At 45.0% G+C, this 27928-nt stretch overlaps 1 protein-coding gene and 2 pseudogenes across 1 annotated transcript in view; 1 reads left to right on the forward strand and 2 right to left on the reverse strand.

Moving 5' to 3' along the window:
* LOC118588219 (zinc finger protein 226-like) overlaps positions 1 to 921 on the reverse strand; it is a 38209-nt gene extending 37288 nt beyond the window's left edge. The window contains 1 exon segment of the mRNA XM_036194459.1: positions 787 to 921. The gene's annotated coding sequence lies outside the window, so the exon portion shown is untranslated.
* A 2067-nt stretch (positions 922 to 2988) lies between these two features.
* Positions 2989 to 9227, forward strand: LOC118588294 (annotated as a pseudogene).
* A 365-nt stretch (positions 9228 to 9592) lies between these two features.
* LOC118588377 lies at positions 9593 to 17380 on the reverse strand (annotated as a pseudogene).
* Between the last annotated feature and the right edge of the window lie 10548 nt (positions 17381 to 27928).

The following is a 27928-nucleotide window of genomic DNA, read 5'->3' on the forward strand; positions in this document are numbered from 1 at the left end:
CAGGGAACCTGTCTGAATGCTGAAGCATCTGTAACCCTCTCATCAGCAACTCCATAACCTGTGCATGGAGCAATGAATGGTCTGAGATTTATCATCAGTTATTGAGATGAGAATAAAAGAACCCATGATTCATGGCCAACTACCAAGTCAAAGCGAGATTCCCTGGCAAGTTGCAGCCAACGAAACCGACATAGCTTTCTCATCGTTCAATAAATTCTGACCTCGTGGAAAGCCACAGACGTGTCCGTCTACGCATCTATGACAGCTCGTGACATACCTCCTCCACTTCCTCGGCTCCCTGCAGTGTGGGTGTGAGTCATAGAACCTTCAGGGCCGCGGGGCACTAGCTGCATCAATCCCCCAAACAACCCTGTCAGCTCGCAGTGAAGCAGTGAAGCAAGGTGTGACGGCTCACACCTGTCATCGCTGAGGCAGGAGGATGGCTGGGCCACATGCAGAGACCCAGTCAGTGTAAGGATATGTCCTTAATTATGTCACCAGCCTGCTACAGCGTCCATGCCCCTCTCTCCGTCTTTCCGTATTCTCTCCTTCCGTATTCTCTCTTCCCTCCGTGCAATCTCTGTCTCTCTTTCTCTCTCTCTCAATAAAGCTCTAGAAAGGTAACCATGGCTCGTGATTCTTCCGTCACCTCAACATCCTGCGTTCTCTTTCATTCGCCTGGCCGCTGCTCTGCCAGCTTGCAGCCGACTTCCCTCCGGCCGCCTGCCCTGGACCCTGCAAACCTCCAGATCCAGGGGGTCAGTGGAGAGGGGAGAGGAGACTCACCGGAGAACAAGGGGAACGGATGCTAACTGAAACCACCACTTTCCAGAACACTCCGCATCAGCCCGCTCTGCCAAACTTGAACTGCGCTTCCCAGAATGCTCCATGACCGGCCTCGGCAGAGGAGCGCCCAGTGCCAGAGGCTCCGGACTACACTTCCCAGAAGCCTCCCCGGCAGCGCGCACACGTACAAGAGGGCGGGACACTGTGGAACAGCTGCACTACACTTCCGGCAGTGGGTGACGACACCCGATCGTGGACTCGCTCTATCGAGTGTGGCAACTCTGCGGAGTGTGTGCGTGCCACGCAGGTATTTCTCTAGCCTTCGGCGGAAATTCTTCTTTGATCTGCGAGACACTGGTCCGCACTATGTGACCCATACAGAACTCGCCGGTGGTCCTCCCGTCTCAGCCTTGCCCACTCTCAAGTGCTGGGCTAACTGGCCTGCGCCAGGCTGCCTCTGAAGTTGACACGACCCACAGGATCCTGGAGAAGTTATAGTCTCCACCTCATGGGCGGTAATTTGCCCTTATATACCTGAGTCCTAAAGGAAAACGTCGGGCAGTTTGGTGTGGGAAAGCTAGCCAGTGAGGAGATAGAATCTTCAAGGACTTGCCCCGGAATAGGATAATGGTTTGTGCGATGTGGTAACTATAATACTAAAAAGGATAAAGAATAAGCAAGGCAGAATGTATGTAAATATGGTCCCAATGTACACTTCTGCAGGTACAAAAGGCTATATTTTACTTTGAAGGGTTTTTATATTTTTCTAATTGTCCAGGCTGGTCACTGGAATTAGAAGCTTGTCAGTTCTGTAGAGTGAGACCCTGTCTCAAAAGAGAGAGAGAGAGAGAGAGAGAGAGAGAGAGAGAGAGAGAGAGAGAGAAAGATACATGTTCTATGGGAAGGCAATTCTATGACCAGTCAGGCAGTAAAGTCCAACACTTATGTGCCCCATATGGCTTTTGGTGGCAAAAATTCTTTTAGATTGAAAAAAAAAAATGATGCCAGGCATATCTCTTGAATTTGAGGCCAGCCTGGGCTATTTATCAAGTTCCAGGCCAGCCCAGGCTACATAGTGAGACCCTGTCTCTAAAAGAAAAGACAACCCTATTTTAAAGTCACTCGGGCCAATATTGTAAGCATGGTCTTCCTCAGATATCAGAAATATTCTTATTTATAGGAAACCTGAAATTGTGTTAAGCCAGAACCAGAGGTGACGTATTTGACCAAAACTTGCACTGTACCTCCTTCACATCCAGACAGATCTGCCCACCACATCACAGCAGCACATGCCCCACCTCCTCTTCACCCTCCTGCTGGGCTGCCTTTTCCAAAACACAAGCACACTGATGATTCATAGTCTCAGTCTCTCTCCCACCCCTTCCTCTCCCTCCTCCCTCCTGAATCTTCTAGTTTCAATTCACAGGATGAACCTTTTATTTATTTTTTGTAAATTATCCTAAAGGACCACCGTCAAAAGTTTTTTCATCCATACCAAATCTTGGAGTATATGTGTGGCACAGTGGAGATGCTGTAACAGGCACACAGAGCAGCAAGAAAAAGAATCGTTTTCACATGATAGGGTTGTCCACAGGGAAAATCCCAAGAAACCCATAAAGAGCTGCTTCAACCAGTAAAGCAGCCAAGACTGCAGCATACAAGCCCAGTATAAAACAGGCCACTGGAGTCTGACATATGAGCACTGAACAACTGGAATCTGATGTTAGAAAAATAATACTTGGGCTAGAGAGATGGCTCAGAGGTTAAGAACACCGACTACTCTTCCAGAGGTCCTGAGTTCAATTCCCAGCACCCACATGGTGGCTCACAGCCATCTGTAATGAGATCTGGTGCCCTCTTCTGTGTACATAATAAATAAATAAATCTTTAAAAAAATACTTAATTTAGCACAAAAAATGGGATACTTATGCAAAAACTGAATAAAATATGTGCCAAATCTCTACGCTGAAAACTGCACATCTCTGATGCAGGAAACCCAGAGTCCTGGGCAAACTGCACTGTACTGATTGCTGCAACGGTCAATATTGCTAAGATGGCAACGTTCCGGTCCCAAACAAAGCCAGAGTTTACTGTTAAAAAATCACAAAGCTGATTCTAAAAGTTACTGAAAATAAAACTAATGAAAAAACCAGTGAGCAGAGCCAGAGACAAAAGCAGAGGCTGAACTCTGGATCTGAGGAGATGGCTGGGCTGCCCTGCAGGGTCGTGAATGAAACCCAGCATGTGCTGACAGAATCAGTCCCAGGCATTGAAACAGAACCAGATGAAAGCAAGTCCATTCTTTTCCAGTGGTCATCGCTGGGCCCAGGATCCCCCTCTGGGGGAGGGGCGTTTAAACTTGAAATGTCAGCACCTAGAGTACATTTCATGACCAATACTTGTCATCCTAAGGTAGACGAGTCAGGAAGAATATGTTTAGATATTTTGAAAGGTAAGTGGTCCCTGGAACTGCAGATCCGCACACAATTCTGCTATTGATCCAGGCTTTGTTTAATGCTTTGAATCCAGATGACCCATTAGCAAATAATGTATGTTGTGGAATAGAATATTTGTCTAAATAGGTAAAGATGTGTTACATTTGTTTTGTTGAAGAACAATTGTATAACTATGTAAAGATGTGTTGCTGTTTCACCTTGCCTGCCTAAGGCACCTGATTGGTCTAATAAAAGGCTGAATAGCCAATAGCTAGGCAGTAAAGGGATAGGCAGGGCTGGCAGGCAGAGAGAATAAGCAGGAGGAATCTAGGCTCACAAGAGAATGAGGGAGAAAGAGAGGGGAGACACCCAGGGCCAGCCAGGGCAGCCACCAACCAGCCAGACATGGAGAATGCAGGAAAGGAGGACATACAGAATGAAAGAAAGGGGGCTGGAGAGATGGCTCAGAGGTTAAGAGCACCGATTGCTCTTCCAGAGGTCCTGAGTTCAATTCCCAGCAACCACATGGTGGCTCACAACCATCTGTAATGAGATCTGGTGCCCTCTTCTGGCCTGCAGGGATACATGCAGGTAGAACACTGTATACATAATAAATAAATAGATAGATAGATAGATAGATAGATAGATAGATAGGTAAATCTTTAAAAAAAAAAAGAAATACAGAATGAAAGAAAGGTAAAAAGCCCTAGGCAAAACATAATTGAAGAGAAATAGGTTAATATAAGTTATAAGAACTAGTGGGACAAGCCTAAACTAAGGCCAAGCATTCATAAATAATAAGTCTCTATGTCATGATTTGGGGGCTGGCAGGCCAAGAAAGCCTGCTACATTTGGAGCCCTGTGTGGGGCATGTATTTCTATATAGGGCCCGAGAAAGCTGGAGAATAAAGAAAACAAACAAACAAAACCCAACATGGCTTCCTAGTAGCATACGGAGGGACAGATCTGCTGTAACAGCTGGCACGTTAAAACAACAAGCTAAGTAAAAATGCACCAACTTCCTAGAACTGGGGCAGTTAAATACAGCTCCTGATTAAAAGCAGCTCTCAGCAGGCCCACCAGGTATAAAATTTGGCTCTCACAGACCCAAGTTGGGCAGAGCCAGCTGCCAGCACTAAGCCACTTATGTGGCTGCATTTCTACAGAGCTACTCCTAGCCTGGCTCCAGAGAGTGGCACCTAGCCCTAATCCATCCTTTGTTTAACCCATACCTTTTGTTTCTCTTATTGCCCCATGTGAATCTTGTCTGAGAGTCTCCCAAGGATACAAAGGTCTATGCAAAACTTAGTTCAGGGAACTTGGAATGTAACTGAAGTTTTTCTGTGTCCCACCTGCTCCACAGTCACTCAGACCCAAGTAAATACACAGAGGCTTATATTAGTTAAAACCGCTTGGCCATTAGCTCAGGCCTACCACTGACTAGCTCTTACATTTAAATTTAGCCCATTTCTGTTAGTCTGTATGTTGCCACATGTTCCGTGGCTTTACCTGTGTGCCATTATAGCCCTGGACAGTGGGCTGGTATCTTCCCGATTCAGCCTTCCACTCCCCAGAATTCTCCTTGTCTGTTTATCCTGCCTATACTTCCTGCCTGGCTACTGGCCAATCAACTTTTATTTATCAACCAATCAGAGCAACACACATTCACAGCATACAGAACGATATCCCACAGCACTGGAAAACTGTGGTGCCTGAGAAATTGAGGAATTTGCACTTCACGTTGTATTTTTGGGAGTTCCTTTCAGGTTGTTTTGAGCATATGGAAATCCACTTGCTAAAGTGTAAATATTGATAATAAAATTGCCCTGATCAAAGGGAAAGTGCTTCAGTCTGGAGAGACTGGAACACCCTACAGCCACAAAAGGTTAAATTCATTCTTTTTAAAAAAAATATTTTATGTCTTACATGCTCTGTGTGTATACTTGCACTCCAGAAGAGGGCATCAGATCTTGTTATAGATGGTTGTGAGCCACCATGTGGGTGCTGGGAATTGAACTCAGGACCTCTGGAAGAGCAGACAGTGCTCTTAACCACTGAGCCATCTCTCCAGCCCCTAAATTCCTTCTTAAGGTGCCTCTGAGTCTTCCTCCCTTGGATCCACATGAACCCACACACCCATGCTGCAACGCTTTGTGACACACTCAGCAGTTTAAGGTTTGCCTCACACAGACAAAAAAAGGCTACAGATACAGTAAAGCAGGTCCAAACTGAAAAAACAAAAGCAAAAACAAAAACAAAAAACCAAAACTGTAAACAGGTTACAGTGTGTTCAAAAAATGTGTGTAGGCACTTAAGAAAAGAAAATGAGTATAAACAGTCATAGGAAAAAAGAAATAGTTTAAAAATAGTTAAGTAAAGTCTGTAATCTGGATCCTCTATAGTGTTGTATTGACTTTGAATTTTTAAAATGCTGATGAGCAACCAACAGCTGCTGAGAGACACTGGACTGTAAAAGGGACTGCTGAATTAAACCAGCCTAGATATTTTAGGGAATATCTTAAAATGGAATTCAGAAAATATATTGCATTGGGAGAGAGGTTATGCTTTTGTTTCCACAGGAAATGAAATCTTTGGATTCATTCAAGGTTAATAGAGATCAGGTTTGACAAGGGGAGACCTCCTGAAAATCTTGGCCACAGACACAAAGAAATAAACCAAGAAAAACTACAAGTCAGGTGACATATATACTGACCCCTCTGCATGGGAACAGTTCTGAGAATGGACAACAAATGTTACAACTGGTTTTCCCAGGACTTGACCATTATCTCAATTTTCTCAGGGTCCCCTGGAGAGGCTGTCACCCTCAGACAACAGGAAGCAATCTAGAGAACAGAATGCCCACATTCCTAAGAGGTGAGGTGGGTGGGTTTGGGTCATTCAGTGGGTTATGGATGTTTGTCATTGTTTGGGGGTGGATATAGAAATATAGGATAAAAAGACAAATATTAACCTCAAATATTTTACATTGGTATGGATTTAGGCATAATGATACAAATTTAGAGTTATTTTTGTTATACTGTGTTGTTCCAACTCATTTGGGGTATTGTGCTTATGCAGCTCATTAAAAAATGTAAAGTATAATTTAGAAATACAGGGTAGTAGTTACTCATCTATAATAATCAAACTTGTAACATATTAGGTATTTTTTTTAGTTAAACAGATAAATTTTAGACAGATAGGTGATCTTCAAACACTTCAGAGACCTGCAGAATAAGGCATTTAAGATGTTTTGATAACCTAAGGCTTTTCATGACAGTGAGACACGTCTGCTCCTGGCAGCACTGATCTACTTCATAAAAGGATGACAGGCATTAAAGAATCTCTATATAGAGTTTGCTTTCAGTGTGGCAAAGCTAGCCATTTGGGCAAGAAATGGCCCTTGCCTTGACTGCTGACAGTATACTATCCCAACTGGACATGCAGGACCCAAAAGAAAGTGACCACTGAACTTTTCCAAGACAAGGCGGGACAGTCCTTCAAAAACCCTGCTTCACAGAAAAGTCTGTCAGGTACTCTAGGCCTGCAGGCTGAAGATGGATGCCCAGCATTGTGAAGGAATTTTGGGTGACTGTCCAGGCAGCCAGCCAGATGCCATTGTCACTTTTATAGTTTTGGAAGTGGCTTGCATTGCACTTCCTTTTTGCTCAAGTAATATTATATCTTTCTGGGGCCTTTGATGAAGTTGAAGACTAGATAGTTACAGTTACAGTTTGCCTTCATTATGATAGAAGATAAATTTGGTACAAAACTTTGGACTCAGGCTGGAGAGATGGCTCAGAGGTTAAGAGCACCGACTGCTCTTCCAGAGGTCCTGAGTTCAATTCCCAGCACCCACATGGTGGCCCAAAAACATCTGTAATGAGATCTGGTGCCCTCTTCTGTGTACATGATAAATAAATAAATCTTTAAAAAAAAAGTGTTGGGGATTTAGCTCAGTGGTAGATCACTTGCCTAGCAAGTGCAAGGCCCAGGGTTCGATTCTCAGCTCAAAAAAAAAAAAAAAGATGCCATGTTCTTGGGGACTGGAAAGATGGCTCAGTGGTTAAGGGCACTGACTGCTCTCACAAAGGACCCGGGTTTAAATCCCAGCACCCACATGGCAGCTAACAACTGTCTGTAACTCAAAGATCTGACCTGCAGGCAAAACATCAATGCACATAAAATAAAAGTAAATAAAAAAGAGTTTATTAAAAAAACAACTTTGGACTCACCAAGATAGGATAAATAATGGGGTATTTTCTTTGAATTTGCCAAATACAAATGGACTAGATATTGTAAATGTAATTCTTACTTAATAATTGTTCTTATTGTTTATAGTTTTACTATGTTAAAGTAAAATCCTTTCCTTTTTTATTTAGACAAAAAGTGGGAAATGTGGAATAGATATGTTTAACTATGTAAAGATTTGTCACATTTCTTTGTGTTTCAGAATAATTGTTGAACTATGTAAAGATGTATTGCATTTGTTTATGCTGCATTTGTTTTAATTATGTAAAGATGTGTTGTTGTTTCATCTTGCCTGCCTAAGGCACCTGATTGGTCTAATAGAAACCTGAATGGCCAATAGCTAGGCAGAGGAGGGATAGGCAGGGCTGGTAGGCAGAGACAAAAGGGAGATAGACAGACAGACAGACAGACATAGAAGAAACAGGAAAGCAGGATGGACAGTACATAGATGAGGTAAACAAGCCTCAGGGAAACATATAGATTAATAGAAATTGGTTAATTAAAGGGGGAAAACTATCTAGAAATAAGCCTAAGATAAGGATGAGTATTCATAATTAATAATAAGTCTCCATGTCATGATTTGGGGGCTGGAAGTCCAAGAAAGCCTGCTATAGATGTAGCCGAGCAGTGGAAGACCAACAAATTCCAAGCCATAGGAACAGTGAGAGCATGGCTAGGCTCTGTACCAGGAATCATGTTGAAGTTGATCAGACAGACCATCAGGTGTCCATCACTTCTCCTGTTCTGCCAAGACTTCCTCCCTTTTTTGTTTGCATGCAATGGACACCGTCTTAGAAACATTGCAGAATAAAAGCTCAGGCAACTTCATCTTTGGTGATTACATGCACATTAGCAAATCTGTGTCTCGTCCTGGTTCACTGTTGTAAAGCATGAGCAGAGGCTGTTAGTATCATCCGAGTTGTTGTGAAATGTTTAAAGCCAGGGCTCTCTGCTCGGGTTCGTTTCCCCATCAGGGTTTAAGTACAAAGCACTGTGGATGAAGGTAGTTCTCAGGGCTAGTTGCCACGGGTATGGGTGCTTTTATTTTACACTTTGGGGGGGGGAGTAGTTTTAATTTAATGATCTCCTTGTCCTCCCCTATTTTATGGGATCTAATTGTAGTGGTTAAATGCAACTAACCAGTTTTTTAGAATATACTCTCTAGCCAAGTCTAACTTTAGATGCTGAGATGGACAAGCTTGACTGTCTGAACCAAAATGGGAACATTGAATAAATATCACAGCCCTCACTAATGACGCTGCCACTCTGCTGTCAAGTGTAGATTCCTCTCCCACCCAGAGAAGAAAGCTCGTGACCACTTTGTATGGCTTGTCTGGAAACTTCCGTCAAACTTCCGTTCTAGTAAAATATTTTTTTGTTATCCAAAAAAGAAGAGGAGTCAAATTAATTTTGAAAAAGATTGGAGTTGGAAGACTCACATTGATTGCAGTGAATCAAAAGAAGCTATCCTTCTTTTTTTCCCATAACAGCTCTTATTACACAATATCTGGGAAAACATCATACAAGCATCGGGGGACCGGGAGGCCAGGGAAAGATGAACACATGGACTATCCACACAAGTGTGACAAACTCTTAGATGTCCATATGACCTCATGCTTACGCAAAGTTAGCTGATGCACTAGGTGTTGATGACAGACCAAAGGAGGGAAAAACCAAGCTCAGTGCCAACACCCATGCCAACAACTTACGGCCACCTATAACCACAACTCCACAGGACCTAAGGACTCTGGCTTCTGAGCCCCCTCACACACAGTGTGCACATACACACACTGAGACAGACACATATATACATAACTTAAATATTTTAAAGAGTTTTGGAAAGTTAAGCATAGTCCTACTCTATAATCCATCAATAATCTTAGATGCTTATGAATCCAAAAGAAATGTTAGATTATATATGAAATGGCATGTTTATAGCTGCTTTCTTCATAATCACAAAATCTGGAAATCCAAACATTGTTCAAGTGGCAAAAGAATAAACAAACATGGTATATCCACACAGAAGAATACTGTTCTGCAATGAAAACAGAATGATAGGCCTAGGGATGAAGCTCAGTGGTAGAACATTTGCTTAACACATGAAACCTTGGTTCAGTCACTAGCTACCCTGCAAAGATACGCAAACAAGATGGATGAATTAAGGAATTACACCAAGTGGAAACCTTAGATTCAACAGGCTACAAACTATAGGATCCCACTTATGACATTTTGGAAGAAGTAAACTATTAGAAAACAGATCAATGGTTGCTACAGGTAACAATGGGGACTACAGAGAAGAGAAATTCAGGGCAGGGCATGCTGGAGCTATTAGATATCTTGTCTGTGTTGGTTTCGTGACATTTTCAGAGCTCAGAATGATATTAAAAAAAGTCAATTTTACTGTAAAAATATCCAGCTAAAGTTATTTTAAATGCTAGTTCTCTTGGTTTGTGGCTGGGTGTAGTGGTGCACTCCTTTAATCTCAGTATTTGGCAAGGAGACAAATATCTCTTGAGTTCCAAGCCAGCCAGAAATACAGTGCGATAGAGGTTCCCTCCCAATTTTTAATTACCTTTTTATTTTAGGGGTGAGGTGTATGTGTGCCAGGCTGCACATGTGGAGGTCAGAGGACAACTTACAGGGTCAGTTCTCTTCACCATGTGAATTCTGGGGTTGAACTCAGGTAATCACATTTAGCAGCAAGTACCTTTACCCACCAAGCCAATCTCACTGGTCCTGTTTGATTTTTGTTTGTTTGTTTTTTGTTTGGTTGGTTTGTTTTTCGAGACAGGGACAGTTTCTCTGTCTATCAGCTCTAGCTGTCCCAGAACTCACTCTGTAGCCCAGGCTGGCCTTGACTCACAGAGATCCACCTGCCTCTGCCTCCCAAGTGCTGGGATTAAGCCACCATGCCCAGCTTCCTGATTCTTTTTTTTTTTTTTAAAGACAAAACCCAGGCTAGCCTCAGATTCACTGTGTAGTTAAAATTGGTCTTGAACTCCTGATTCTACCCCCCAAGTGCTGAGATTACAGGTGTATGCCACCATATTTGGCTAGGACTTCATACATAGTTATCTCACTGAGAACTAATATTATCAAAAATGGATGGAACCTTTTGTTAAATGTTTTTCTGCATCTACTGAGATAAGAATCAGTAGTCCATATTTAATCCACATGAAGCTCAAGAACAAACCAAAGCAATGTGCAGTGTGAGAACCACACTTGTTGGCCCCGAGGATGGGACTGACTGGAAATGGGCATGATGCCCCTGTTTAGCAGGAATGTTACAGACATTGGTGTTGGAGAGAATGACATGTGTACACACATCTCAGAACTCAGGAAAGCATAAATGAGCTTTGTGCATGTTGGCCTGAAGCAGTGTTAGCATACAGAAGCGCTGTCCACAACACTTCATCTGCACACAGGAACTTCACTTGGATAGCTATCCCATGTGGGGTTGGGGAAAGGAGAGTAGGCATCTGCTTCATATGCCCTGCAAGCCTTCTAGAACACTTCTAATGCTTTCATGAGAGGAGCTGGAGAGATGGGCCAGGCTGCTCTTCCAGAGGACCTGAGTTCAAGTCCCAGCAACCACATGCTAGGTCACAACTATCTACAATGAAGATATGATGCCCTCTTCTGGCATGCAGGCATACATGCAGGCAGAACACTATATTATAAATAAATAAATCTTAAAACCCCACACTTGTACGGTTTCTCTCCAGTGTGGACCCTCTGCTAGGCTTGGAGGTAGGACCTCTGCTGGAAACATTTTCCACGCACTTCACATGGGTGCCGGTTTTCTCCTGTGTGGACTATGTTGAACTGGAAGACCAGATGCCCAACAGAAACCTTTCCCACACTCCTCACATTGGTAGGATCTTTCTCCAGTGTGGGACCTCTGGTGGTCCCGAAGCTGTGAACTTGCACTGAAGCCCTTCCCACTGACTGAAGGATTTCCCACATTTCTCACATTTATAGGGTTTCTCTCCTGTGTGGATTCTACAGTGAACGTTCAGATCTGAACTCCGACGGAAGCTCTTCCCGCACGTGTTACATTTGTAGGGTTTCTCGCCAGTGTGGCCCCTCTGATGGGCCAGAAGATGAGAGGCCTGGCTGAAGCCCTTGCCACACTCCTCACATATGTAGGGTTTCTCTCCCGTGTGGACTCTAATACGAGTGTTAAAATCAGAACTCCCACTGAAGCTCTTCCCACAGGCAACACATTGATATGGTTTCTCTCCACTGTGGCCTCGCTGATGGTCCAGAAGATGAGAGGCCCGAGAGAAGCCTTTCCCATACTCCGCACATTTGTATGGTTTCTCTCCAGTGTGGCTTATCTGATGAGCTTGGAGGTGTGAGCCTACACTGACACTCCTCACACTTATAAGGCTTCTTTGCAGTGTGGACTCTCTGATGGACTTGAAGGTACGAGCTTTGATTGAAGCTTGCCCCACACTCCTCACATTTATAGAGCCCATCTCCTGTGTGGACTGACAGGGGTGTCTGACCATGTGAGTCTTTCCCCAAGATTCCCACACTGCTCATATTTGTTTGAGTTCTCTTCAGTGGGGACACTCTGGTGATACTGACGCAGCAGCCTTTGACTGAGTTTTAAACAGTGCCTCAGACTGGGCCCATCCCCGTCCCTTGTGAACTCTCTGATGGGACTGAGGACTGGAGACCAGCGGGAAGTGCCACAGTTGCCACACTTGGACGGCTTCTCTCCTGGGACATCGTGAAGATGACGGCTGCAACCAGAGTCTTTCTCACATGCCTCTTCTCCGTGGCATTCGCCATGGTGAACTTGAAGAGATGAATCCCTACCGGAAGGTTTAGTGAACTCCGCTTCTCCACTCTGCACAGCTTCCGGTTTCCCCAGAGGAGAGCCAGTTCCTCCAGTGTGCCCCATGCACAACCGACCCTGGGTCAACTCCCTTGTAAGCCGTCCCCAGATTCCTGAGCAGAAAAGCTCCTCCTGTGGCAGGTACCTCCATCCTACCTCCTGAAGTGACTCCATCTCATTTAGATCCCTGGCTCCTAAAAGCATGAAGAGAATTCAGAGAGAGGCAGGGCGTGTGGATGCTCTGGCGGCTGCTGTTGGGGGGTTATATAGCTAAGTCCACAGCCTGTAGACTACAGCATTCCAAAGGATAGCTCTGTTAACCCTACTGCCTCTAGGTAGGCCCCATCTCTGAAAAGTTCTTCAGCATCCCAAAAGTGGCACCAGCTGGACCCAAGCATTCAAAATGTGAACCTACAGAGTAAATTTTGGATTTAAACTACAAATGCCGTAGACTCCCCATACATACTTGGTCCCATTGATTCAGGTCAGTTCTGCAGAGATGTGTTGGGGAACATTATTTTAAGGTGTGTTACTTTTGTTTATGTTGCATTTGTTTAGCTCTGTCAAGCTGTGTGGCTCTGTCTGTTCAAAACATCTGATGGTGTAATAAGGAACTGAACGGCCAATAGCCAAGCAGGAGAAAGGATAGGTGGAGCGGCCAGGCAGAGAGAATTGATAGAAGGAAAAATCTGAGAAGAAAAAGAGGAAGTATCCAGAGAAGGGAGAAAGACCCAGGGGCCAGCCACCCAGCTAACAGCCAGCCAAGGAGTAAGAGTAAGATTTACAGAAGTAAGAGAACAGGAAAAGCCCAGAGGCAAAAGACAGAGGAATAACTTAAGATAAATGAAGCTGGCTAGCAACAAGCCAAGCTAAGGCCAGAATTTATAATTAAGAATAAGCCTCTGAGTGTGATTTAATGGGAGCTGGGTGGCAGGGCCCCCAAAAGAGCAAAAGCAATCAACAACATTTTGGCATTCCAACGTGGGCCTGAATTTCCACGTAGGGATTAAGAAAGCTGAGAAGAAAAAGAAAGAAAGAAAGAAAGAAAGAAAGAAAGAAAGAAAGAAAGAAAGAAAGAAAGAAAGGGAAGAAAGAAAGGGAAGGAAGGAAGGAAGGAAGGAAGAAAGAAAGAAAGGAAGGAAGAAATGGCTCTTTTAAGAGTTTTTGTCTGCTAGTGAGACCTTGAGCAGCTAGTATATTAAGTAGGAACAAAAAACTGAGTAAAAAAGCATCTGCCACTGCACAAGCACTGGCATTCTAGAACTCTAGGAAGGTTGAATGTGAGTCTCAGTCACCCACCTCCACCTGGGCTGAGTTTAGGCTTTGCTTTCACAATCCGAGAAGTAGGCAGAGCCAGTCGCCAAAGCCATGGGCAGAGGTCCATGCTGCTGCTTCTTCTTCTTCTTCTTCTTCTTCTTCTTCTTCTTCTTCTTCTTCTTCTTCTTCTTCTTCCCCTTTTCTTCCTCCTCCTCCTCCTCCTCCTCCTCCTCCTCCTCCTCCTCCTCCTTCTTCCTTTTTTAAAGATTTATTCATTATGTATACAGTCTTCTGCCTGCAGGCCAGAAGAGGGAGCCAGATCTCATTACAGATGGTTGTGAGCCACCATGTGGTTGCTGGGAATTGAACTCAGGACCTCTGGAAGAACAGTCAGTGCTCTTAACCATTGAGCCATCTCTCCAGCCCCCATGATGCTTCTTAAGTTAAAGTTTGTTCATGTGATCAAAAAGGCTAAAAAATACACAGTAAAAGAGGTTCAGATGGAAACAACCTCTCAATAGGTTCTAGTGTATTTTACAATGTATGTAGGCTTAAGAAAAAGAAAAAAAGGTATATTCATAGGAAAAAATGACTAGTTTAAGTAAGTAGGGTTTTTTTGTTGTTGTTGTTTTGTTTTGTTCCATTTTTAGAGACAGGGTTTCTCTGTGTAGCCCTGGCTATCCTGTATCTTGCTCTGTAGACTAGGATGGCCTCGAACTCACAGAGATCCACCTGGCTCTGCCTCATGAGTGCTGGGATTAAAGGCGTGCAGCACCACTGCCAAGCAAAAAATAAAGTCTTTAAAGAGAGAAGTAAAGTAATATAAAAGAGAATAAGCCATGTAGAAATGGGAAGTATACAGGGAGTCTGAATCCTGTACGTTATTGTGTCGATTTTGAATTTTTTTGATTGTTGAGAAGCAAACGCTGCATGGTGAGCATCAACAAAACTCCTTATGGAGTTTGCTTTCAATGTGGCAAGGCTAGACACTTGGGCAAGAAACTACTCTTGCCTGGACTGCTTGACAGTATGCGGTATAAACTGGACATGCAGGACCCACAGGAAAGTCACTACTGAACTTTGCCACAACAAGGTGGGATGGTCCTTCAGGGTTCCTACTTCACAAAAGAAACTGTCAGAGATTCTACAAGACACAAAGGAAAGTGACTGACAAACTTTGCCAATATGGGCAGGACAGTCTTGCAAATTTCCTGCTTCATTGAAAAGTCTGCCAGATACTATGGGCCTGACAGCTGAAGATGGAGGCCCCAACATTGCAGAGGAATGTTGGGTGACTGTTCAGGCAGCCAAATGTCTCTATTGTTAGATAATATTACATCCTTCTGGGTCTTAGGTAGAGTTGAAGACTAGATAGTTATAGTTGCAGTTTTCCTTAGTTATGAAAGTAAATTAGGTATAAAAACTTGGACTTACTAAGATAGGATAGATTATGGAGTATTTTCTTTAAATTTACCAGACACAAATGAATTAGAATTCAGTACATTGTGAATGTTATCTTTACCTGATACTTGTTTATATTGCATACAGTTTTACTATGTTAAAGTTAAAACCTTTTATTTTCGTTTAGAAAAAAAGGGGAGAAATGTTGGGGAACATTATTTAAAGTGTTACTTTTATTTATGCTGCATTTGCTTAACGCCTTGAAGCTGTGTTACTTTGCCTGTCTAAAACATCTGATGGTCTAATAAAGATCTGAATGGCCAATAGCAAGGCAGGAGAAAGGACAGGCAGGGCTGCTGGGCAAAAAGAATTACCAGAAGGAGACATCTGAGAAGAAAAAGAGAAAGTAGCCAGCGAAGGAGGAAGACCCAGCGGCCAGCCATCCCAGCTACACAGCAAGCCATGGAATAAGAGTAAGATTTACAAAATAAGAGAATGAGAAAAGCCCAGAGGCAAAACATAGATGAGATAATTTAAGTAAATCTGGCTAGCAACAAGCCAAGCTAAGACCGGACATATATAATTTAAAAGAGAGAGAGAGAGAGAGAACAGCCTAAGGCTTCAATAAACCTGAATGTTCCCTTTCCCTTGAACATCCTGTGTCCTGTCACCTCATCTACACACCCTAGAAGCCAAGGCTCCCATATTTATGAATGAGACCCATACATAGCATCACATTGAGTGACATTGCAGTAAGTGTGCTCACCACACACATAAATAAACATAATTTTTCAGGATGAAAGGTGGAAAGCGACCAAGGAAGACAATATTAATCTGTGGCCTCCTAGCGTGTGTGTGTGTGTGTGTGTGTGTGTGTGTGTGTGTAAAAATACAGAAATGTATACACATGTGAATTCATCCACAAGGAGCCATCCAGATGGAGAGGAAGAGCATCATGTGACTAAGTCCAAAGGAGTCAGTACAAGTGGAAACTTAGAGCCAGATGGATTCACAAGAGCGGCACAAGCCCTGACTGATACCAGCCCCAAAGCTGTGCACAGACTGAGAAGCAGGAAAGATGAGTCACTCTGTTCTCACCTGTAGACTCACTGCTTCAACTGGCCATTGTCAACATCAAAAGCACGTCTTCTTTCTCGAGCTGGAGTGAAACATCTGGAGTCATGATCTGATGCCCTGTGAGGAATATATTTGAAATCAACACAGCTGAGTCCCAAAGTCCTAAAAACAATTATTGTAATTCATCTGCTTAAGGACATCAAACCTATTCTTCCCCAACCTATAATACAAGTCAGTGGAAGATATACATTGTTTGAAAAGCCCAAAACATACAGACACAGCCTTTAGTATACATTAATTGACAAATTATCTCCTCTCCCTAGTCTCTCAAACTGTTCTTGGCCATGTTCTAGAGAGACTGCCAGGGGTATTTTATGTTTCATTACATTTTTATTTAATATGTGTGTCTGTGCGTACCACTGGTGGTCAGAGACAACAGGTTGGACTTGGTTCTCTCCCTCCACCATGTAGGCCCCGAATATTGAAATGAGGTCATTATTCCTGAGCCCAGGTGCCATTAACTGATGACCACGTTATGGCCTCAACTCTACTTTAATTTTTAAAACACTTCTTTTGATTTGTATTGATGTGTATATGTTAGTGTATGTGCATGTGTGTATAGTGCATGTACCCATGGAAATCAGTAGAGGGCAGCAGATCCTCTGGAGCTGCAGTTAAAGGTATTTGTGAGCCACCTGATGTGGGTGCTAGGAACCAAAATCTGGTCTTCTACAAGAGCAGACAGCATTAACTGATGAGTTCTCTCTCCAGCTGCCTCAACTTACTTCAGTGAAAATAGTGTTTGTAGGCATGACTCAGAGTAGGCACCACCTACTAATTGAGATTATAATATGAGAAAGATGAAAACATACTACCACACTTTCAATTTTTGATTCATTTATAAAACTAGGGATAGCCAGCTGGTGGTGGTGTACACCTTTAATCCCAGCACTCGGGAGGCAGAGGCAGGCAGATCTTTATGAGTTCGAGACCAGCCTCAGCTACCAAGTGAGTTCCAGGAAAGGCACAAAGCTACACAGAGAAACCCTGTCTCGACACCCCCCCCCAACAAAACAAAACAAAAATCAAAAAACAAAAAAACTAGGAAGATACTAACTCTATATGATGACTAGAAAACTTCAAGAGCTCTGACCACATCTAGGGCCAAACAGTGAGGACCTGTTGTTCAGCACCAGTGTCTGCCCTTACCCAGGGACACCACATTCCTGAAGTTCTCTAGCACGTCACAGTACAGCTTCTTCTGGGCAGTGTCCAGCAGCCCCAGCTCCTCTTCACTGAAGACCACAGCCACATCCCTGAACGTCACCATCTCCTCTGACACCAAACACTCAACTTCAACTTTGGTCTTCTGCAAGAAGGACAGCTCTGAGAAGTATAAAAAGATGATTGGAGAGCAACTCCTGAGCCAAGAACCCAGAGGCCATGTTTCCATTCCACTCACCCGCTTTTTGTTATTGCTCCTTTTGGTTTTGGAGACAAGGTCTTGTTTTGTAGCCTTGGCTGATCAGAAATTGCTGTGTAGACCAACCCCGACCTTGTACTGATCTTCCCATCTCTGCCCCTGCAGCACAAATGCTGGAATTTGAGGTGTGAACCACCATGCCAGGCAAATCCATCTGCTTAATCACATAATTTTTAAAAGTTTAGATACTGGAAGATGAAAGGTTGAATCCAGGGCCTCATGCACGTTAGGCAAGAGCTCTACCGCTGAGCTACATCCCCAACCCTGTCCTTCTCACATAGCTGTGCACAGTAGTGTCCCAACCGGAACACTACAGGCATTATGTGCCAGACTTCTCAGCTGAGGGGCTGTCTGGTGCACTATGGGATGCTCACCATCCTCTTGACCTTCTATCCATTTGTTGCCTGGGGGCGAAATCAGCATGCTTTAGAACCGTCATGGCCAACGAGGCTGCTTTACCTTTCCATCTGGAAACTGGCCCTGAATATTCAGGATCCCCACATGAACCACAGGCATCCCAGATGAGAATCCACTCCAGAGTGAGCCAGGAAAGGGGATCCTTGTCTGCCGCATCTTGCGCCCACCCAGAGAGGTCCTGCATCCCCAGTCACCGGATCCTTGCAAGTCTGATGGGTGTCAGTCCCTGTGCAGACAGACATCAGCAGTCTGAGCATCTCCCCTGCTGACTCTTGGGTGTACTAAAGCCAGGGCTGCCTCACAAGGCTGGGCTGAGGAACTGACTTTTCAGTCTGAGAACATTATTCTGCCAGTACAACACATTCACACAGTGAAGGAAACATGAAAAGCAGTTAGTAAACACACCCAGGGTGTGATTCAGCTATGAGAAAGAAAATCCTATCTTTCTCATGTGAAAAAATTCTATGATTAATTAGAATGTGTTGAACAATATACTTTCCATAAAGAGCAGCCAAAGTATTATATATTAAAAGCATGCTTTAGGAGCTGGAGAGATGGCTCAGTGGTTAAGAGCACTGGCTGCTCTTCTACAGGATCCAGGTTCAATTCCTAGCACCCACATGGCAGTTCACGACTAACTGTAATTCCAGTTCCAAGAGATCCAACACCCTCTTTTGGTCTCTGTGGATATCAGGCACACACATAGAGCACAGACTTATATGCACGCAGAATACTCATTCAAATAAAATATTTTAACGTGTTTTAATTTATATTCCTAAACAACAGAAACAGTAGTAAAATTTCCTTGCATTTCTTCTGGAGGAAAATGTTAATTTATACAAATATTACTATAACATTTCTTAAGACATCAGAACTGCTAAACTATTTAAATATCTGTGGGTAGACAAAAGACATCTGCCACATGTACCTCTTTCATGACTGGTCATGTGGATTCATGGAATCATGATGTCATTAAACACATGGAGAACAGCGGTTAGGAGAGTACATGCCTGACATCTCAGCACTGAAGGTCAAGCAGCAGGATCGAGACCTTGAGACCAGACTTAGCTACAGTAAGACTCGGTCTATTAAATTAAAAACAAATAGAACTGGGTATGTGACTCAGTGGTAGAGGCCCTGCCTAGAATCCCCCAGTGAGGGGCTGGGGTGTGGCTCAGTGGTAGAGCCCTGCCTAGAAACCCCCAGTGAGGGGCTGGGATGTGGCTCAGTGGTAGAGCCCCTGCCTAGAATCCCCCAGTGAGGGGCTGGGGTGTGGCTCAGTGGTAGAGCCCCTGCCTAGAATCCCCCAGTGAGGGGCTGGGGTGTGACTCAGTGGTAGAGCCCCTGCCTAGAATCCCCCAGTGAGGGACTGGGGTGTAGCTCAGTGGTAGAGCCCCTGCCTAGAATTCCCCAGTGAGGGGCTGGGGTGTGGCTCAGTGGTAGAGCCCCTGCCTAGAATCCCCCAGTGAGGGGCTGGGATGTGGCTCAGTGGTAGAGCCCCTGCCTAGCACAGAGAGCCCTAAATTTAATTTGCAGTACTGGGAAAAGGAATTAAGGTGTATAGCACTTGAAAATGTATAATTTAAAACTCTTTTCTAGACTACTGTTACAAATAAAACATTGTGCCATGAAAAACAGAAGAAAGGAAATTGGATGTTTTACAAACAAAATGACAGAAAATATGAATTTATTCAACAGTACTCACTTCCCATCCTGTGCGCAATTCTAATTTCAAGGTGAGTGTTAGATTCACTCTTATGTGTTCGTTTTCCTTGCATATATGGTTCTGCACCACATGTGGCCTTAGTGCCCATGGAGGGCAGAAGAGAATGTCAGATCCCCAGACTTCAGCCATGGAGAGTAGTATGTCACCATGTCATACCTGGGAACCAAACTGGGTCTTTAACAAGAACAGTGACACTCTTAACTGCTGAGCCATCTCTCCAGTCCCCTGAGGTAATTTTTAGAAACAAAAAGAAATCAATCTGTATTAAAATAAAGGTTAATAAGCTTCAGCCACAGGTCCTTGTTTAATGAACAAGTTATTTTCTGTGTGTCAGTGTTTCACCTGCATGTAGGTCTATGCACTGTGTGCAGGGGCCAGAAGAGGGCAGCAGATCACCGGGACCTGGAGTTACACATGGTTGTGGGTGCTGGGAATGGAACCCAGATCCTCTGCAGGAGCAGCCAGTGCTATTTGAGGGCTGAGCTGCCTCTCCAGCTCTGCCCAGCCTGTTCTCAAACACCTGCTATTCCCCTTGATTCTTCAGAATCCCAGAGAAATTAGACTACACTTTTGTTTTAGGTTTTTGGTTTTGTTTTTTGAGACAGAGTTTCTCTGTGTAACAGCTCTGGCTGTTTGGAACTCACTTTGTAGACCAGGCTGGCCTCAAAGTCATAGAGACCTGACTGCCTCTGCTTCCTGAGTGCTGGGATTAATGGCGTGTGCCACCACTGCCCAGCTTAGACAGCACTTTGAAACCTAGAAGAAACTCAACTTGGCCGGATGTGGTGCCAAAGGACTTTAATCCCAGGGCTGGGGAGGCAGAAGCAGATGGATCTCTGTGAGTTCGAGACCAGCTTTGTCTAGAGAAGGAGTTCCAGGCCTGCCAGGACTATATAGTGAGAGCCAGTCTCAAAACAAAACAAAAACAAACAAAAAAACTCAAGTCACCTTGACTTTGGTCACCCTGTTGTTCTCTCGGGGCACAGCTGAGTCTGGGGAAAGACACATAGGGAGAGAAGACAGCTGTGAGAGAATGGTCAAAGATGTCGCCTACGTGGCTGCTTTACAGTGCGGCTTGATGAAGAGAGTGAGCTGGAGTCAGTCACAGCTCACTCTTCTTCTCAGGACTCTGTGAAGGAGACCCATGCCAGCCACACACGGTTCATTCACCTCGCATGGTCTCCTATGTGTCTCAGGACAAGGGTTCTGTTCTAGGGATGGTAGAGACGGAGTAGAAAGTACCCGTGTGTGGAGAGTACTGTCTGCACTCAGAGACTGGGACAGACAGCACCACCTCTCATCACCTGGGTGACCTTGAGCACACCTAGTATCTCTGTGCATCAGCTCTGTCTTTGCCTCTTATGGATGACAGGTTTGAGCATCTAGCCAAGGCTGGCCTGTAACTTGATGTGTATGTGACCCAGGTTGGCTGTGAACCTTTGGTCCTCCCTGCCTGGGTCTCCAAGTCTGTCATCCATAAATGAAGACAGTTAGCAATGAGAGAATCATGTCACGGTGTTGTTTAAAAATTACATTATGAGCTAGGCAGTGGTAGCACACACCTTTAATTCCAGCACTCCGGAGGCTGGGGCAGGTAGATCTCTGTGAGTTCAAGGCCTGCCTGGTCTACAGAGTAAGTTCCAGACATCCAGGGAAACCATGTCTTGGGGAAAAACATAAAAAGGAGTGTATATATACAACTGTGGTTTTATGCTACTAAAATATATAACAAAGAACATATTGTTTTGGGTTGTGGAGATAGGTTCTGTTTCCAGCACCCACATGCAGGCTCACAAACATCTGCAATTCCAGTTCTGGAGGATTTGATATCCTTTCCTGACCTCCTTGGGCACTGCTCACACGTTGTATACATACATGAATGCAGGCAAAATACTCATGCACTTACAATAAAAATAAGTAATAATAATAAAAGGACTCACAAAGGGGCTTTAGGCAGCATGTAAATGTGCACACACTGTTCCTCACACACAGCTGGGAAGAAACTACTGTTTAGCTGGTTGTGTGATGCTGGTCCCAACATCTAAATGACTGTGTGCACACTCAGCTATTAGAAGGGCTGAAACAGAATGTCATCCCCAGTATTATGTAGAGACTAATGGGCATGTGTATGTAGCATCTTTTTGGTATTTTAGAGAGTTCTTTTGAGGGGGTTCTTAAAAAATAAAACAGTTGTTGAACCCATGGACAAGTGAGCTTGGAGGTGGGTGGGGTCCCTGAAGCCAGCTCTCATGCCGCAGCCAGCCAGCATTCCAAACCTTGGAGTTTCCTTCTCTCTCTCTCTCTCTCTCTCTCTCTCTCTCTCTCTCTCCCTCTCCCCTCCTATCCACTCCCCCATGACCACACATAAGCTGACAAGACACTTAAGTCATTCTGGGGCCTTATGTCCTAAGTAATCTGTGTGCTGTGTGATCATGTAATTTGTGTGAAGCATGATCACATAAACTATGCGCATGTCTTGCTTAGCTATGTAAGCCCATATGTGCAAGTGTGGGGAGATCCATAAAAAGCGAATCACATACTCCTCTCTCTCTGCACGATCTTCAATAGAACTAAACACATCTCCTCCGTTCTCCTTCCCCCAATAAACTCTTTCAGTGGATTCTATCGTGCCTCCTGGCTTTTGTTGCACAGTAAACAGCACTGTTTAATGAATAACACAGCGCTGCATAATAACTAACCCTTCCTTTCTTCCTTTCTTCCTTCCTTCCTTCCTTCCTTCCTTCCTTCCTACTTTTTTTTCTTTTCTTTTTTTGAGACAGGGTTTCTCTTTGTAACCCTGGCTGTCCTGGAACTTGCTTTGTAGCCCAGGCTGGCCTCGAACTCACACAGATCTGCCTGCCTCTGCCTCCCAGTTGCTGGGATTACAGACGTGCGCCATGTCTCACTGATACTTGAGGAGACAAATGCAAGTCATGGTCTCACACATACAGGATTAACTCAGATCCAGGGATAAGGGAGGGTGGTTTAGAAGGTGAAAGAACTCTGAGGGAGCAGAAGTGTGCCACTGGAGGAGGGCCTTGAGGTTTCAAAGGCCATAAGCCACTGTCCCCTAGCTCTGACTGAGTGTGGCTCCCTCGGCAGCTGCTCAGCGCCATCCCTGTCTGCCTGCCGGTTCTTGCTCAAGATCATAACTGTACCTCAGCTTTTGAATACTCTACTGTTGATGGATTCTGCAGCACACCAAAAAATAAACAAGCCAAGTAAAGGGATTCTGGCCATCTCTAGAACGGTGAGTATGGCTCCGGCAGACTTGCCCTTCTCCCCATTCCCTCTGCCTTGAGAGAGAGAGAGAGAGAGAGAGAGAGAGAGAGAGAGAGAGAGAGAGAGAGAATCTATAATCTATTATATTCCTAAAGCTTGCCACTGCAGTGGGTGGCCATTCCAGCTTTGATCTAGAAGTTCCAGCCCCCACTGAGACTTGGGTAACTGTCACGCCTACAAGGTGGGGCAGAGAGAGGACCCTGAAGACCCCAGATCCAGATACACTGGCTCTCTTGGTTCCAGACCCTGAGCGCTGGAGGTAGACCGAGCAGAGTTCTCCAGAGAACACCGCCAGACTGCGCTACACATTTCTCAGACCCTGTAACCTACCCCTTCATTTGTAAGTTACCCCACAAAATAAACCTCCCTTTTAACTACGTGGAGTGGCCTTAATATTTTAACCAATAAGCCACCAAGATCTATTCCCTAATTTTACCTTAGGCTGACTACCAAAGTTCAGCTATCAAAAGCCCCCTTTGATTCACCTAATTACCATGCCCAATTAAAATTAAACACCTCAACCTAACACGGGGTTTTGCACTCTCCCTTTATAAACCGCCCTTTGCCTGTGTGCTATGTCTGTCTCCTCTTTCCAGAGGCAGTTCTTTGTCTCCCCATTTGGGACAAATACGCCTCCCCCAGTTACCTCGTTGCCTCCCCTTTTCCTCTCCAGCCATCTCCTCTACCACTGCATCCTAGCCCATTATAACACAGACCTCCTCTTTCCTCCTCTTAAAAATTACACCTGCAGCCAGGTGGTGGTGGCACATGCCTTTAATCCCAGCACCTCAGGAGGCAGAGGCAGGCAGATCTCTGTGAATTCGAGGCCAGCCTGGTCTACAGAGTGAGTTCCAGGACAGGCAAAGCTACCCAGAGAAACCCTGTCTCAAAGAAACAAAACACAAACAACTATTACACCTGTAAAGTATTTGCTGCTGTTTTCTGCCTGAGTCAGAAGCGGCCATTTTAACTTTTCTTTCCTGCTTAATAAAGGATCTCACTGTGAAAACAGGTGTTTGGGTGGGGTTTGTGCCTAATCTGGGGTCTGTGGGGAGTCCCCTTCACGAAGGAACCCTTTTGTCCCTGTTTTGGGGTCTATTCCCAAGCCTTAGCACCCAGTTTTGGCTGCCTGTTGGGCAGCTACATGAATCTCAGGTACTCACTGGATGACTGCTCCCCCTGCTGGCCTCTCTGAAGGACACGGTGGGGTCCATGAAGCAGAGGTCCCTGTACCCACTAGGGAGAGAACACAGAATCTAAGAAACAAGAGCAGCACATTAGAGACAGGGGCATCCCAGAGGAGCAAAGGCAGCCAAGCACTCTCCTCCTAACCACACATTTTGTTTGCTTTGAGCCAGGGTCTCACTGCACAGGGTCGCCGGAACTAGAGAGTTTGAGGCCATGTTGGGCCACACAGGACTCAGTTGCACACACGAGAATTGAAAAACTGTTCACTCTGTGAAGTTTTGAAAGGCAGCCCTAACAAATGAATAGAAAAATTCCTCTCTTGGTCTTCATATATAGACACGATTGATTTGAAGTCCTACTGAGTAAACATTCTGAACAGGAGGCTCCCTGCAGCTCACCGACCAGCTTGTCTTATGGGATGCAGTGAGCCTGTCTCAGAAGATATAGTAGAGAGTGGACTACACACACACACACACACACACACACACACATACACACACACACGTACCACTGCTACACACACGCACACAAAGGTGCACACACAGGTACCACCCTACACACTTACCACCCTTACACACACTTACCACCATTACACACACACACATACACGTGCACACACACACACTTACCACCTTTACACACACATACACGTGCACACACACACACACTTACCACCTTTACACACACACACACACACATACTCAGGCACGCACGCACACAAGCACATATGCACACACACCCCAAACTCACACCCACACACACCTACAGTACTCAAAGGCAAAACAAAATGTGTTGGGAGAGGAAGAAGAGCGGGAAGACTTTCAAAAACGAGACAGAGAGACAGAGTGACTCTCACCTGGGAGTTTATTTTACTCTATTTGACTGTTTGGAAATTTCCCTAGTGAAAACGCGAGCAGAAAAAGAACACTGGGAACACTGTGAGGACAATTTCCCAGACTCCACCTGGGAGCACCACGCTCTTTCTTTTCCAAACAGGTCTGGGCTGTGGAGTTGGCTTATCAGGGAAGAACACTTGCTGCTCCTGTCAGGACCCAGAGGGTTCCCAGCACCCACATGGATGCTCACACTCATCCCTAACTCCAGTTTCAGGGGATCCTATGCCTTCCTCTGAACACGGTGCAATGCATACCTGCAAGAGAAACACTCCCACACATAAAGCTAAAAAGGAAAAGACAAAACCGGTCACTGGGGGTGGGGTGGGGGGACATGTCGCTCTGGCAGAGGGTGTGAGCTTGGTTCCCAGCACCCACACTGGGTGGCTCACAACCACCTGTAACTCCAGCTGTGGAGGCTCCAAAACCTGTGGCCTCCATGGACCCCTGGTATACACTGACAGGTGTGTGTGTGTGTGTGTGTGTGTGTGTGTGTGTGTGTGTGTGTGTGTGTGTGTTTGTCTGTGTAGGGGCGGTGAGGTATTGCACATACTCATTATTAAAAAAATAAAAGTCTTTGACAATTAAAAATTCCTTAAACAGACGAAATGATGGGAAAAAGCAAGGTGTGGTGGTACACACCCTAACTCCAGTTTGGAGGAGGTGACTGAAGGAAGAGCCTAGTGGGTGCTAGAGCATCCAGGCTACAGACCGAGAGCCTATCTCTAATGAATAAATGCATACATGAAAATTGCCACAACATTCTCTGACACAGGAGCTGCACTCCCATACAGGGTGACAGACATCTGTGGTCACATGAACACTGCACGCACCAAGAACTATACAAACACACAGTATGTGTGGCCCCAGAGATACCAAAAGACCACATACAACACATATATGTGCGTGTGTGCACGCGCGCGCCCACTCTGTATTCTCTATAGTTGATCCGAAGACCAAATGTGTATATAGACCTCCCAGCATTCCCTTTTGCAGGAGGAGAAACTCGGGCACAGATTCTTACTCAGTTGACATCCCGGAGCCGAGGAGTCCCCCAAAGCTGCCAAGTCCAGCTCTTCCTTGGGACCGAACCCTGAGTACTGCTAAACTTTCCCCCAAATCAGAAGTCAGCAGCAGCTGGTGTCCCTCAACATCAGCGACAATGTCTCATTCTGGAGACCGGGAAGAGCTCCTCGACCCATCCCATTACCAGGTCATGGAATTCAAAAGAGGTCAGGTGGTCCTCAAGCCCAGCCCGACCCACTCACCTTCCTTGCAGGAACACACTCACAGGATTGGCAACCTCGAACTGCAACTCCCAGGATTTTGTTTGTTTGTTTAGTAACTAGGGCTGAACTCAAGGTTGGGGCTCAAGGGCACATCCTACTAATTCGGGGCCTACATCTTGCTGAGTCACAGGCCTCCATCCTGCTGGGTCTTGTCTGCAGGCTTTCATGGCTGCAGGACAGCCAAGGCAGAGGTCTGGGTAAGGGCTTGGGTCTCTCAATGGTGACCAAATCTTAAGTATCCTGTAGCCGTGGTCTTGAGCAGCCCTAGAGAGGAGCTGACCCTTGGTGGGCTTTCTGAGGGGAAGTGACCCAGATTGGTGGGCTTTCTTAGGGACCAGGTCTGGGAAAGATTGACAGGTGGGGCTTCCACCTAATCATCCCAGACTCCGTGGACTCTGACAGGGCTTCCACCTAAACACAGAAGATGAGGCTAAAGTCCTGAGTGGGTTACTGCCTTAGTTACTGTTCTAGTTCTGTGAAGAGACTCCATGACCAAGGTAACCATTATGAAAGAAAGTGTTGACGTACAGGCTTGCTTACTGTTTTATTGGGATTAGTCTATGATCCTTATGTGGACAGGCATGGTTCTGGAGCAGTAGCTAAGAGCTTTACACCTGATCCACAGGCAACAGGCAGAGAGAGATACTGGGATTGAAACTTCAAAACCCACCTTTAGTGACACTCTTCCCCCAACAAGGCCACGCCTTCCAATCCTTCTGATTCTCAAAGAGCGCCACTCCTTGGTGACCAAGCATTCAAATATATGAGCCTATGGCGGCCACTGTCATTCACACCACCATAGTCACATAAGAAGAGCATGCCTCAAAAACACAAGAAAAAAATTTACCAGGTTGTGTCTGAATCAATAATCATAGCGCTCAGCCTCAATTTTTCTTTTCTCATTTTTCTGTTTAACATGCTGATTTACACAGTGATGGCTATTCTTGGTTGCCAAATTGACTACATCTGGAATTAATGAAAACTCAAGTGCCTGGGTACACCTCTGAGGGATTTCTTTCCTGTATTTTTTTTTAAGATTTATTTATTGTGTATTATGTATACAGTGTTCTGCCTGCGTGCCAGATCTCATTACTGATGGTTGTGAGCCACCATGTGGTAGCTGGGAATTGAACTCAGGACCTCTGGAAGAGCAGCCAGTGCTCTTAACTGCTGAGTCATCTCTCCAGCCCAGGATTTCTTTTCTTTTTCTTTTCTGTTTTTAAAGATTTATTTATTTCTTATGTACATTGGGGTTTTGCCTGCATGTATGTCTGTGTGAAGTTGCCAGATCCCCTGGAAATGGAATAACAGATGGTTGTGAGCTGACATGTGGTTGCTGGAAATTGAACCTGGGTCCTTTGAACGAGCAGCCAGTGTTCTTAACTGCTGGGCCACCTCTCCAGCCCAGGGATTTTTTTTTAATTAATTAAATCATTTAAAGTGGAAGACCCACTTTTAATCCAGATCTTTTGAGGTGGGAAGATCCACCTTTAATCTGGGCCACACCTTCTGTTGGCAGCCTGTATGAAGGACACGGGGGGAAGGAAGCTTGTTCTCTTGGCCTGCTTGCTCTGGCTTTCAGCAGCAAATCCATTCCTTC

The sequence above is a fragment of the Onychomys torridus genome, chromosome 1 (genome assembly GCF_903995425.1).
Source record: "Onychomys torridus chromosome 1, mOncTor1.1, whole genome shotgun sequence".
Lineage (NCBI taxonomy): Eukaryota > Metazoa > Chordata > Mammalia > Rodentia > Cricetidae > Onychomys > Onychomys torridus.